The following is a 13,906-nucleotide window of genomic DNA, read 5'->3' as shown; positions in this document are numbered from 1 at the left end:
TAATTTTAGAAAGACTTTCCTTTCAAATGTCTGCTTTCACTAATCACTGGAAAGCCATTGATGCATTTCAAAACATACTATTTAATACTCACTAATGTGTGAGTTGATGTAATTATAGGGTTTTGTTGTTGGTGTAAGTGGTGTGCTTTGAGCTGTCCCAACAATTAAAATGCCACGATCATCTAGCTCTCAGCGTTGATGATGCAGTGAAGGTGTGTAGACTCTAGTGAGTCAAGCAGCTAGATTTCGTTGATGATGCTCTGAAAATACAGATTGGGGGGTTTAAAAAATGATGAATCACGTGATCAACGAGAATGGTGGAAAAAGGGTGTTTTTGGATTTGAGCTGGATATATTTGTGTGGTGTTGTGTTTTGGTTGCTGCATGAATTTCCCGTCACTGGAGGTCCAGTCAGTGTTGCTACAGGTGATGTGTTTATTGAGATTAGTATGCTTTACTTATAGTCTTAGCCTCAGATCGCTCACAGTAAATTCACTGATTGTCTGATACATACAAAAATGCCAAGAGCAAACTAAAATCATAAAATGATGCCAAAATGATAGCATGAGAAATCCCAAGATCAAACATTCTTATACATTTAGTCAGAGATCTGGCTATATGTGGTATGCTACACATATTTTAGGTACATTTTGTATATGACTTTCATGTACATGAACTTTTGCCTTAGAAGTACAGTGTTTCCAGTGTCTTATCCTTGTGCTTGGGCACCCTCATTTGGTGCTTGTGTACAACTGCACTAATGCCCACTGAGGACTGGATTTAAACAAGAATGCACATGTGTCTGCTTCAACCTGTATTTTAACCACAGTCTTCTACTGTCTGTTGTTCATGTGAAATGAGGGGCATTTGAAGTGCAACGCATCTTTGCACGTATTTGCCTGCATTTACTCTTTAATGATCCTTTGAATAACCCCACTCTGTTTATCGGTACACAAAGGTGGCGGGGCATAAACATCAGAGATCTTTGAGACTGTTTGTCTTGGTTTGATTGCTTGGTTCAGATTCTACCATCCTCCCCACCAAACTCTTTTCAAACTGTACCAGGGTGATAAATAAACTATTTTTGCCCTCTAGCCAGTTTTTGATTTAAATATAACTCATAATGTATGTGGAATTGAATACATGAAGGCTAAATAACATAACTAAACTCAAACCAAAAAGTGAAAAGTGAAAACAATTGCAGTTTTTCTTAAGAAAACCTGTCAAATAATGCATTAAACTAAACAGGAAACCCTGTCGGTTGACCCATTACTATGATATTAAAGGTTAAAATTCAAAATTAAAGTATTATCTTAAGACCAAACTATTAAGTTTATTTTGAGTCATATAATTTTGTTTCTACTATACTCATGTTTTTAAAATGTTGTTTTTAATTATGTTATAATTATGTTTTTATGTTGAAATATAAACATTTAAATGGTGGTTGTGATAACTTGTTTTCATGATTGACTAAAGCATACAACAGTTAAGTATGGAATTAAGTAAAAATATAATGAATATGTTATATGTGATATAAAAATATGTGCATATTTAACAATATGCTAGTCTCTAGAGTTTCTTTCTTTCTTTCTAGCTGAATAACATGCTATGGACATTGTATGGATTTCCTGAGGTAAATGTAACGTGCAAGCTATGTTATTGATGTCTTTCCATGGTTAAAACACTGATTGTGTTCTGCTATCTGCCATGCCACATTAAAAGTATCATGATATAACAAAGCACAAAGCTTATTGCAATTATTGGATGGAAGACATACTATAAATATTGTTTAGTGAAGTTTTTTTCACTCTTCGGCTGAAAACAACATAAGCTGAAAACAGCATTGAGTTTTGAGAATCGATGACAATTCGTTAAAATGAAGATTGATTAAAATATATTTATCAATATTCTCAATACAATATTCTAAAGTACACTGTAAGTACTGTAACCAGTAAATGTTTTTAATTAAAACAAAACTTTACATGACAGATTTTACATGTTTCCATATTGCTTGTGTACTGCCAGATATGCAAAGGTAATTTATTTGGAGACAAGCAGCTATAAGAAATGCATTATACATTAGTAAGTGTGACTAGGAGCGTGCAAAGATTTAAATTATGTGTCAACAATAGCGATTCCCTTCCATGATTTAGGACAGATTGCATTCATACCAACTGCAAACCACGTAGACCACGTTTTGAAACCGACTGTAATTTACTGGTGTGCATTCGGGTTTGGAAAACTACTTTTACACCAGCCAAACAAACTGAACTCTGACAACGAATGAACTCAGTGCCCTAAAGACAAAGTTTAGCATACATTTCCTTTAACTGGGCTGCAAAAGAGGAATTTCGATATGTTTAGCATTTGTATCCAACCCTTTCTGCATACATTTTTAGCTCACACTGGGATTCAGGCTCATGCGACATATCGTTCATTTAGTCCTGTCACAGACGCTAGCAAGAGACACTGCAGTGCACTCTTGCATTGCATTGACTGGCTGAGAGACATAATCTATCTCTCTTGCACATCTCTAGACGATTAGAGATCCTTCATCACTGAAAAGAACTTTACATTTTCCGAATGAGTTCCCCCGCCTGGACAAATGATCTAGGTGCATGACATCAACTGTTAAATAAGCTCTGGGACCAAGCTATTCATTCTACTTCATGACTTCAATGTAATGTGTGTCCCACCATGAAAATCCTATTTTCCACCCTGGGCAGGTAAACGACAGGCTGGGCTAGTCAGTATGCAAGTTTAATATGGAGATTTTAGGACTGTCTGATAGACTTCTTCAAAGGCATCCATGTATAAAAGCACGTCTTGTTTTGTGTTTTTGTTGTCTTTTGAAGTGAGCAAATTTGGAAGGATAAAATAGAGGCCTTTTCTGAAAGAAACGGAAATCCATATGTCGCTTTCAGAATGTCTCAACAGGATCTATATGGAAAAAGCTCTTAAGCGTTTCAAAGTTTTGCATTTTATCCTAAATGTGTGAAATTACACATTTCGCCGAATATTCTTTTTAAATGTTTCTCCGAGATGATTAATTGTTTGCTATTTTTATTTTTATTTTTTCTGTTTTTTTGTGATCCTGTTAGTTATGAGTAGCCAGACTTGCTAATAAGAAGATGGTGCCCACATACTTTTAGTCTAATATTAAACATATCTCAGTAAGCTGTATTTGTAAAGTTATTGTTTAGTCAGACAATCATTTGTTGTAGAGCAATAGACAATAGTTGGCAGAAAGCTGTCGATACCTGATAACTCAAGAATATTAATACGAATGGATAATTCAGGATACGTGAAATATTGAAGGTCTCAAATTATGTTATCTCTTTATAGACAGGGACAATGTGAGGACTTGTGATGAGTGTTGAAAAAGTTTCTTTTTATCTCTATAATTACAGATAAGGTGAGAGCTCTAATCCTAATGCAATTTGCACTTCTAACAAAAGTTGCCAAACTGGTTTAAGAAAAATGAATTTGACACATTTTCCAGATATCACTGTAGTTTTCTGAGTTTAAAAGTGAGTGTTGTACCTCTTGTCATCTCATGAATTGCAATTAACTTGGAAAGTGGAGAGACTGACTCTCCTATTATGGGGTTCAAGTTTTGTATTGCTTTATTATAATGTTATTACATTGTTATATTGTTGTGATACATTTTAACTTTCTAACCCAAAAGGAATTATTGATTTATTCTGACTGAGAAAAGCTCGTATTTTGACATTTGCATATCATTTTGCTGTAAGATGACATGGAGACAAATATATTTAGTTTTTAGAGGGCATTCAAACCATTTTCATTGGCAGTGATGAAGCTTTTTAAATGCCCCTGTAATAAATTCCACTTTTCCTGAGTTCACATTCAACACACTGTCCTCCAGTTCAACTGGATGATCTATTGCTGCTCGAGGTCATTTGCATAAATGAATTATTTGAACATATAAAATAAGCCTGAATACTAAAGTGCATTATTTCACCTAAAGCAAATATAATAGTGACAAATGGGGTATCTCCAGGTATTATTATCAGCCTTTGAATTAGCTGCTTCCTTATTTAACATCAGTTGAGCAAGCCAGGCAGCCAATCATTTTCCCAGTTAACATGTCAATTACAGAACCTGCCAATGTGTTCAAAGTTGATGTCTGGTTTAGCTCCTTCTTATATTAAAAGCACAGAAACTGAAGCCTTGCAAGCCACTATAAGGTACACTAGGTGCTGCTGTATAGTGACGAATTAGGAGCATCATTGACACAAAGAGCATGGGAATTTAATCATCACAAATTTATATATCAGGGGCTACATTTGACATTATGACGAATAAGTTGAGGCATGTTTTTAAATTCGAAGAGTCACAGTTTTATTTACATTGCACTTTTTAGACATTTTAAGCACCTAACTTGACCCCTACCCCTAAACCTAACCATTTATCTGATATGAGATGAGAACAGGATGAAGAATGGGATTTGGAAATGATAATTTGTAAAATACATCAGTAGCATCCATTTTTTATGCTTTTACTTGTCTTAAAAAGTTGGTTGCTAACAAGTGGCTAAATGTGACTACAGAAGATTGTCTGGCACATTAAAGTCATTACAGTTAACAGAAAATGAACATTTATGAACAAGTCACGCCACAAAAGGTATACTATTTATGTCCACAACATATTATGAATTGCAAGAAAAATGCAGTAAATACATTAAAATGAACTTTTATTACTATTATTATTATTATTATTATTGTTATTATTAGGGTACAACGAGGCTAAAGGCCCACCTTAAGAAAAAATCTGCTATTCACTGTGCCTAAAATGTAATATTGCAGAAAAAATATATACGTTGTATTGAACATTAATGGAGCAACATATTTTGTGTGAAAATAAATCATTCAAGTTGTTTAAAAATCTTATAAATGTATGAGGTGGCAAGAGGGGCTTTTTACCCCACAAGGTAAAAGGCACACGGTAAACTTCAGCTAAAATAATGTTTTGTTTAATAATGTCTGTTACTTGTTCAAAACAATAACTTTAGCAAAGTTTGTACTGTTTTCTGCTTAATTTGAAAAAAATAAAATAAATAATAATAATAATAATAATTTTTGTTCAATAAATATACTGTCATTAAAATATGTTAATTTAAAAATATATATTTTAAAATACAGAAACAAAGTCATTTTAATAAGTAAAGATTCTGAAAGTATTGAAGGAGATCCAATAGTAATTGAATATATATCAACAAATAATATTTTATTATATGACATGATTAATATCATGTTTTTAAATATGATGGTTTCATTCTAAACATGGTGATTATCTCTAATATGGACACCCAACATATTTACCATCTGAATCTAACCATGTCATGTCAACAAATGGAAAAGTCAGCCATCTATTAATTATCATGTTTATTACTGTGCACCTTTAGCCCCAACAGCAGAGGCACTTTTTAACCCAAATACCATACTTTTATATATTATTTTGTTAATTAAAGCAACAGTTTTTAAATATCTTTTATTTATTTATTTATTTATTTATTTTTGTAATTATCTTAAACAAAACTGAAAATCATAAAGAAGGCCTTTGTCTCAAAATATATGCATTGATTTTAGCGATTCTCATTTGCTATTTAAATCTACAATATTTAAAAAAAATATATATATATATATATTAGATCAAGAAAGCACAGAATCAACTTTGTACTGCTGCACGTAATTGCGTCAAAGATCAGACAAATATACAGGTGCATGTTGAAAAGTGAATGTTTTGCAAAGTGCTACGCCATGTTTTTGTGCCATCTAGTGGTTTAGATGAAAATAATATCAATGACATCTTTTACCCCAGTGCGCCTTTATTCCCTTTGTACCCTATTATTTAAAAACATTGATATTGATATTAAACAACTAACCTACAAATTGTATTTAATATATTTCTAATATTAATAATAATAATAATAATAAGAACAACAACAACGACAATAATAATAATACCGCTTAATAATACCAAAACTTTGCCATGAAAGTCTTTGTACTGGTCTATAGTGAATGGGAAATCATATATATATATATATATATATATATATATATATATATATATATACATACAGGCATTTTAATCTGTGAATTTTATCATTCATATTTGTTGTTTTATTGTTCTATCATGCTTGGCAAAATTCAAAAAGCATCAAATATCCACCCAGTCACACACACACACACACACACACACACACACCAACAACAACAACGCGTACAGAGTTTATAGTTAGGACATATGTTATCTTCTATAAAAGTCATATTGTTGACTATTGATTAATGACATGGCCTTGATGGGGTGGAGGTGAGAACCAGACATTTTAGTTTTAAATCTTCCACCCATCATGAGTTTAAAATTTCCCTACATAGTAATATTTATGACTTTTCCTGCTTGTAAATATGACAGGGCAAGATAATTTGGACTGAATCAAATCCAAGCTATTTACAGTGGGTACAGAAAGTATTCAGACCCCCTTAAATGTTTCACTCTTTGTTATATTGCAGCCATTTGCTAAAATCATTTAAGTTCATTTTTTTTCCTCAATGTACACAGCACCCCATATTGACAGAAAAACACAGAATTGTTGACATTTTTGCAGATTTATTAAAAAAGAACTGAAATATCACATGGTCTTAAGTATTCAGACCCTTTGCTCAGTATTTAGTAGAAGCACCCTTTTGATCTAATACAGCCATGAGTCTTTTTGGGAAAGATGCAACAAGTTTTTCACACCTGGATTTGGGGATCCTCTGCCATTCCTTCTTGCAGATCCTCTCCAGTTCTGTCAGGTTGGATGGTAAACGTTGGTGGACAGCCATTTTTAGGTCTCTCCAGAGATGCTCAATTGGGTTTAAGTCAGGGCTCTGGCTGGGCCATTCAAGAACAGTCACGGAGTTGTTGTGAAGCCACTCCTTCGTTATTTTAGCTGTGTGCTTAGGGTCATTGTCTTGTTGGAAGGTAAACCTTTGGCCCAATCTAAGGTCCTGAGCACTCTGGAGAAGGTTTTCGTCCAGGATATCCCTGTACTTGGCCGCATTCATCTTTCCCTCGATTGCAACCAGTCGTCCTGTCCCTGCAGCTGAAAAACACCCCCACAACATGATCCTGCCACCACCATGCTTCACTGTTGGGACTGTATTGGACAGGTGATGAGCAGTGCCTGGTTTTCTCCACACATACCGCTTAGAATTAAGGCCAAAAAGTTCTATCTTGATCTCATCAGACCAGAGAATCTTATTTCTCACCATCTTGGAGTCCTCCATGCGGGCTTTCATGTGTCTTGCACTGAGGAGAGGCTTCCGTCGGGCCACTCTGCCATAAAGCCCCGACTGGTGGAGGGCTGCAGTGATGGTTGACTTTCTACAACTTTCTCCCATCTCCCGACTGCATCTCTGGAGCTCAGCCACAGTGATCTGTGGGTTCTTCTTTACCTCTCTCACCAAGGCTCTTCTCCCCTGATAGCTCAGTTTGGCCATACGGCCAGCTCTAGGAAGGGTTCTGGTCGTCCCAAACGTCTTCCATTTAAGGATTATGGAGGCCACTGTGCTCTCAGGAACCTTAAGTGCAGCAGAAATTTTTGTTGTAACCTTGGCCAGATCTGTTTTTAATAAATCTGCAAAAATGTCAACAATTCTGTGTTAAAGAAAAATTAACTTAAATGATTTTAGTAAATGGCTGCAATATAACAAAGAGTGAACAATTTAAGGGGGTCTGAATACTTTCCGTACCCACTGTACATGATGACTTATTAGCAGCAATCTTCACTCTTCAACAATATGGATAAAAGGGTGCCACATTTATTTTCCCCTTTATTTATTTATGCTGACAGCCAGCATTCACCCTTAGGCAGAAGAGAGTGAGCAATCATGTTACCTCAAAGTGAGAAAAATCTCATTCCATCTCTAATAAAATAATCTTTAGGGTACTATTCTTTTACAGTGCTTGTGTACGCTTAAAACTCTGACCTCAAAATGACCAGCAGCCTCTGGCGAGATTGAGGGACACCGGTGAGCACACACAGTTGCTTTCAGTTGGTACTCTATAATATTGAACTGGCCATGACAGCTCACTGAAGGATCAAGGGTGTTTTTATTCTGTGTAGGGATTAAAAATAAATAAAATAAAAAATAATACTCAGATTATCTGACCATGCTAATGGACAAACATTTATAATCACTATCCATCTCTTAGACAGCACTGAGACTGTGATTGCCACTTGAACCATATAGCAAGAGGAAATTCACACAGCTGGCAGCTGGAGCTTGTGGCCATGAGTGAGATATGAGATCAGGGTTCACGCTTTTAATGAGTGATCGTTGAGTTGCTTGAAATGTGCTGTTGTGTGCTATGAAAATTAAAGAAACATAACTTCAAGAAAGACTTCACGCAAAATTAAAATTATTTAACCTTAAACTTGTATGCTTTTCTTTCTTCCGTCAAACACAAAAGGAGATATATATATATATATTAGTGCTGTCAAACGGTTAATCGCATACAAAATAAAAGTTTTTATTTACATAATATATGTGTGTGTACTGTGTATATTAATTATGTATATAAAAAGACACACACATACAGCATATATTTTGAAAATATTTACATTCATGTATATTATATCATATATAAATCTATTTAATATATAAATGTAACATATTGCTCTGAACCGGCCTAATCTTATTTGTGAGGGTCCACGTTCCTCACTCAGTCAGTTTTTAGACTATGCTGTGTTGGCTCTTCATTTACTGTGGGTGTCACGGAGGAGGAAAATAACGGCATGTCTGTGCCTGTAATGGCGGCTGCTGAACTCAGTAAGTCGCAAGCTCTGGGACATTCAGGTGTACTGATCGCTACTCCAGTGATTCAACCCTTTTGTGAAATGACGAGCAGCTGGTATCCCCAAACCCACTCACTCTAGCCCTTCTGCTCCTGAACTAATTCTCCTGTCTGAAGCCCTTCCCATGATGGGGATCGCTTTGTGTTGCATTTTGCTGCGCTTCGGGAGGTTCTGCAGCGTGAGCCACCACTTCTGGAGAAGCTGCAGCGAGTACCATCGCTTCGGAGAACACAGCAGCGAGCGTCACTACCCCAAGAGGTTCTGCAGCATCAGCCACCACCTCTGGAGACATCACAGTGGACCTCGTCACCTCGGGCAGTTCTGTGGTGGTGTACACAGCCCAAACACAACACAAAGCGATCCCCATCATGGGAAGGGCTTCAGACAGGGGAATTAGTTCAGGAACAGAAGGGCTAGAGTGAGTGGGTTTGGGGATACCAGCTGCTCGTGCAGACACCAGCGGTACATACTTCACACTGGAAACCAGACTGGGATATCGAGGGACTGACCTTGAATATATGGGTGCAACAGACAGGGAGTGATAGGACTCTGGATGAACAGAGACTCTAGTTGACGATACTCTTGAATATCAACTGTGATTTGACTTGATTCATGACGATCAGCTGTTACTTGACTTGACCCAGAAATAACAGCTGTGATTTGACTTGACTCATGAATGGCAGCAATGACATGACTGGGTGTTGTTGTGGCCACCATCTTGGGAGCACGCTCCGGTGCAACCATCATTTCACAAGCGGGTTGAATCACTGGAGTAGCGATCAGTACACTTGAATGTCCCAGAGCTTGCGACTTACTGAGTTCAGCAGCCGCCATTACAGGCACAGACATGGTGTTATTTTCCTCCTCCGTGACACCCACAGTAAATGAAGAGCCAACACACAACAGAGCATAGTCTAAAAACTAACTGAGTGAGGAACGTGGACCCTCACAAATAAGCTTAGACTTTAGTGGCTGATTAATGCGGTCACAAAAAAAATAAATAAAAAAATATTAGATCAAGACACCATCAAGAAAATCTGAATAATTAGCAACGTCTAGATATTCTTGAATAAAGTCCTCGAATGATCGCGTACCCTGCTTGAGGGCTAATAATAGTCTTGCAGTGTACATACCTGGCCAGTATTGTTCATGAAAGCTGCTAGATCCTTGGGTGCGTATTCAGTAACAGAGTGACAGAAACGTGAGGCGTGCGGATCCATGTGCAAACTTTTTATTGACAGACGTGGTCAACAAACACAGGCAGGGTCGAAACACTAGCAAACAGGTATGGCACGGGCAAAACACAAGACTATTCCTAGGGCTGGCATAGATCATCGATCGGTGAACAGAATCCAGAGGGATTGACAAGAAGAGTAATCCAGAAACACGAGCAATATTCCAGACGAGGTACAGACAGAGTCCGAGCGGCGAGACAAGGGTTAATCCAAGGTACACTGGCAGGAATCAGGAAACAAGAAACAAGGCAAAACGAAAAGACTAGACTAAACTAGAACAAGACTCCGTAAGGCAACTATCACTAGGAGAGTGATACACGCAGAACAATACAGGAGACTAAACACAAAACAAACACGGAAAGGCTTGGTAAGTAGCTAACACTAGGAGAGTGCTAAACGCTAGACAATACTCAGCGATCTGAACAGAATCTGAGTGGGTGTTATGTAGTGTGTGCAATGGCTCTCAGGTGAGCGTGTGATTGTTGACAGCTGTGTGATCAGTGCATTCAGCTGTGTATGTGCAATCAGTGCAATGGATGATGGGAACTGCAGTCCGGAGTGACATGTAACAGTCTGTGTGGTGTAAGAGTCAATATGAAGGAAGGGCGACCTCTGATGGTGAATGGACGAATTTGCTCTTAATATATATATTGAGCAAATTTAATCCCTGTGATGGCAACAGTGATGGGAATAACGGCGTTATAAATAAACGGCGTTACTAACGGCGTTCTTTTTTTCAGTAACGAGTAATCAAACAAATTACTGTTTCCCCCATTACAACGCAGTTACCGTTACGGTTACTGACAATAAAATGTGGCGTTACTATATTATATTATTAGAATTTAATTTTTCAGTTCATCGGAATGGATGTGCAGTGTAGCTGTATTTTATGTACCATAAACTCTAGTGTGAAGGCGCACGACTCGCCGTCGCTTTCTCTCACATACACGCACGCAAAGAAAGATGCAGAGCAATAGAGTCTTTCATAACATGCAGAATTGACGCGCTACATGTAACAATATTCTTTGTTGTATTTTCCTGTCAAAATAATGGAGTTCCTTTGGAATTCTTCAGCTTTTAAGAACTGCCGGTTTCTCTGGTAGTGGGCGGAACTAATGCGCAAACGACAATTTCATTGGCTGGTGCTCTCCTATTATCGTCCCTGTTTTGATTTCAGCAAATCAATTTGAGTGAACACAAACAACGTGATTAATATTCATGAACCCAGCAGCTCATTAATCCTTAGTGCGTTTTATATTGATGACAAATATGCATTCATACTTGGTTATTCTAATTACTAAAGTTCTATCATCATATAATATTAAATTATCATAATATTATACTATAATGCTTGACTGACTGATACTAAGTGTCAGTAGATAAATAGTGTAGATTAATGTACAATGTTTTATAATAATAATAATTTATTATTTTTAGTGTCCATTTCATTAATTTGACATATTTAATATTGAGGGCATCCAAAGTCATTTGACATTTGAACATGTTTTTAAAGTAACGCAATAGTTACTTTCCCTGGTAATTAGTTACTTTTATAATGATGTAACTCAGTTACTAACTCAGTTACTATTTGTGAGAAGTAACTAGTAACTATAACTAATTACTTTTTTTAAAGTAACGTGCCCAACACTGGATGGCAAAGATGGATTTTCAGCATCATTACTTCAGTCCTCAGTGTTCCTTTAATCAAACCAGATTCTCTGACTCAAAACAGGTACTTGCCCTGATAAAACCTGCTGGCGTTATTAAATCTGAACCTCCAAATTACACCATTTATGTTCAGTGATTTATCAGTAATAGTTTGGATGCTTCAAGCATTTGATTTAGTAAATTTATTTTCATCTGCTGAACCTTTTGTGGTTTAAAAAAAAAAAAGTTTAAAAAGAGACTGAAAAATCCAATTTGCACTTTTATCTCGAAGGCTTGTCATGTTGAAATGAGAGAGCAGAAATATGTGTGTTCTTGACTGTTTTCCTCAGATAGTTCCACTGTAATTCTGCAGTTTTGTAAGTGAATCATAAAATTGTTCATGCTGTGTAATGACACATCACTCGCCATGCAACCACATTACTAAAAAATAAATACATTTATCTGAAAACATCTCTCAAGTCACATTTTCTTATAAAGTGTTTCTGTATATGTTAAGTGTAGTGACAAGACGGTATTCGTTTGCTATCTGTCTTCATCTTTTCTTAAGTTTAATGCAATGACTTAATTAATGTCACTCTGAATCGCTGCAGAAATGTCATTACTCAGAAGACTATAGCAAGAGCTTTTAGGACTTCCGTCAAACAGAGTGCTGTCTGTGCATTGGAAAATCATGGCAGCTCAACCTACGCATTGGCCCTGTTCCAGTGAGCTGCCTAGCTAGGCAGCGTTCATCATGTGAAGGTTCTTCCAAACAGTAAACAGAAAATGATGCTGGCTTGTTTCAGTGGTCTGAGAGCAGACTGAATGAATTTTGACATTTATGACTGCTCCAAATGATCTCAGACCCCTTTAAAACAATCAGAACTGGGAACATCGTGTGAGGAGTGATTCAAAATATTATATTACAGTTTATACAACAGTTCTTACTGGTCGTCAAATCTGATTGGCTGAGAGGAATTTGACATTCAACACAGGCTGTCCAATGTTCAAAACTTTGCATATTGCGTTCATATCTTTAGAGAAGCCTTGCATTTGCAGAAGCGTTGGTTCAAAAAACTAATTTATTATGAAATATCATAGGAACATTACTTTAGATCACCCACACACAAGATGCCCATAGTTTCACTGTTTAGTTGTTAGTACAATCATTAAATATAGTTGTTCAAAACACATGATGCAGCTTTCATTATGGTTCTATATATTTATACTTCATTGTAATAGACTAGAGAGAAAAGTACAGACACTGGAATCATTAAACAAAATTTGAAAATTATTGATGAAATAATCAACACAACAGGTTTTTCAAAAAACTTTAAATAAGAAAAGAAAAATACATTAGGCCTACAGTAAAATGTCAACTGGAATGTTCCTCACTGCACTTCTATGTTTTTATCAACCCTGTCTTGTGGATTTGGCCACAGCTTCTCATCCACATCATAATGGATGTTTTCATTAGTTAAACATTTTAGGGGAAAAAAAATCTTCTGGTATGGCAAATACAGGCCTGACATTGGTCTCCTGTGATGTCATTGCAGGCATCATCTATGGACTGGATAAGAGTGACTTGCTTGTGATGAGCGTATTGTGAACCCTCCACCTCCGTGTGGAGAAAATTCTTCATTCCCTAAAGTGCCCTCCTCAGTGCCACGGCCCATCATACTACAGGCTTTCTGTCCTCCTCCCTTTCAGGAGCTTGACCAGGAGAAGCTTAACTGTATGTGTCCAGTCGCATACGTCCACAGAGCTGCCATGTGGAGGAAGTCTGACCAGTTGTTAGTGTGCTATGGTCCTTCCAAGAGAAGTCTGCCTGCCACTAAGCAGACCCTCAGTCGGTGGATTGTTGATGCCATTTCTATGTCATATGAGTCCTCTGGTCTCCCCTCGCCCTTGGGGGTCAAGGCTCACTCCACCCGAAGTGTGGTGGCCTCCAAGGCCTTCCTGCCAGGTGTGGCTATGCAGGATATATGTAACTCTGTGGGTTGGTCTACGCTGCTCACATTCAGTCAGGTTTTACGGCCTCGACGTTCGTACCACTCCTGGTTCCTCCATCCTTCTGCCGTAGTTGTGCTGAGTTCAAACACACTACGCAGGGACTCGGAAGTCTGACGGCGTGGTCATTCTCATTCCCAAAGCGAGTT

Source organism: Onychostoma macrolepis, chromosome 18 (assembly GCF_012432095.1).
Source record: "Onychostoma macrolepis isolate SWU-2019 chromosome 18, ASM1243209v1, whole genome shotgun sequence".
Classification (NCBI taxonomy): Eukaryota; Metazoa; Chordata; class Actinopteri; order Cypriniformes; family Cyprinidae; genus Onychostoma; species Onychostoma macrolepis.
The sequence above is the reverse complement of the archived record's forward strand: the minus strand, read 5'-3'. Positions refer to the sequence as shown.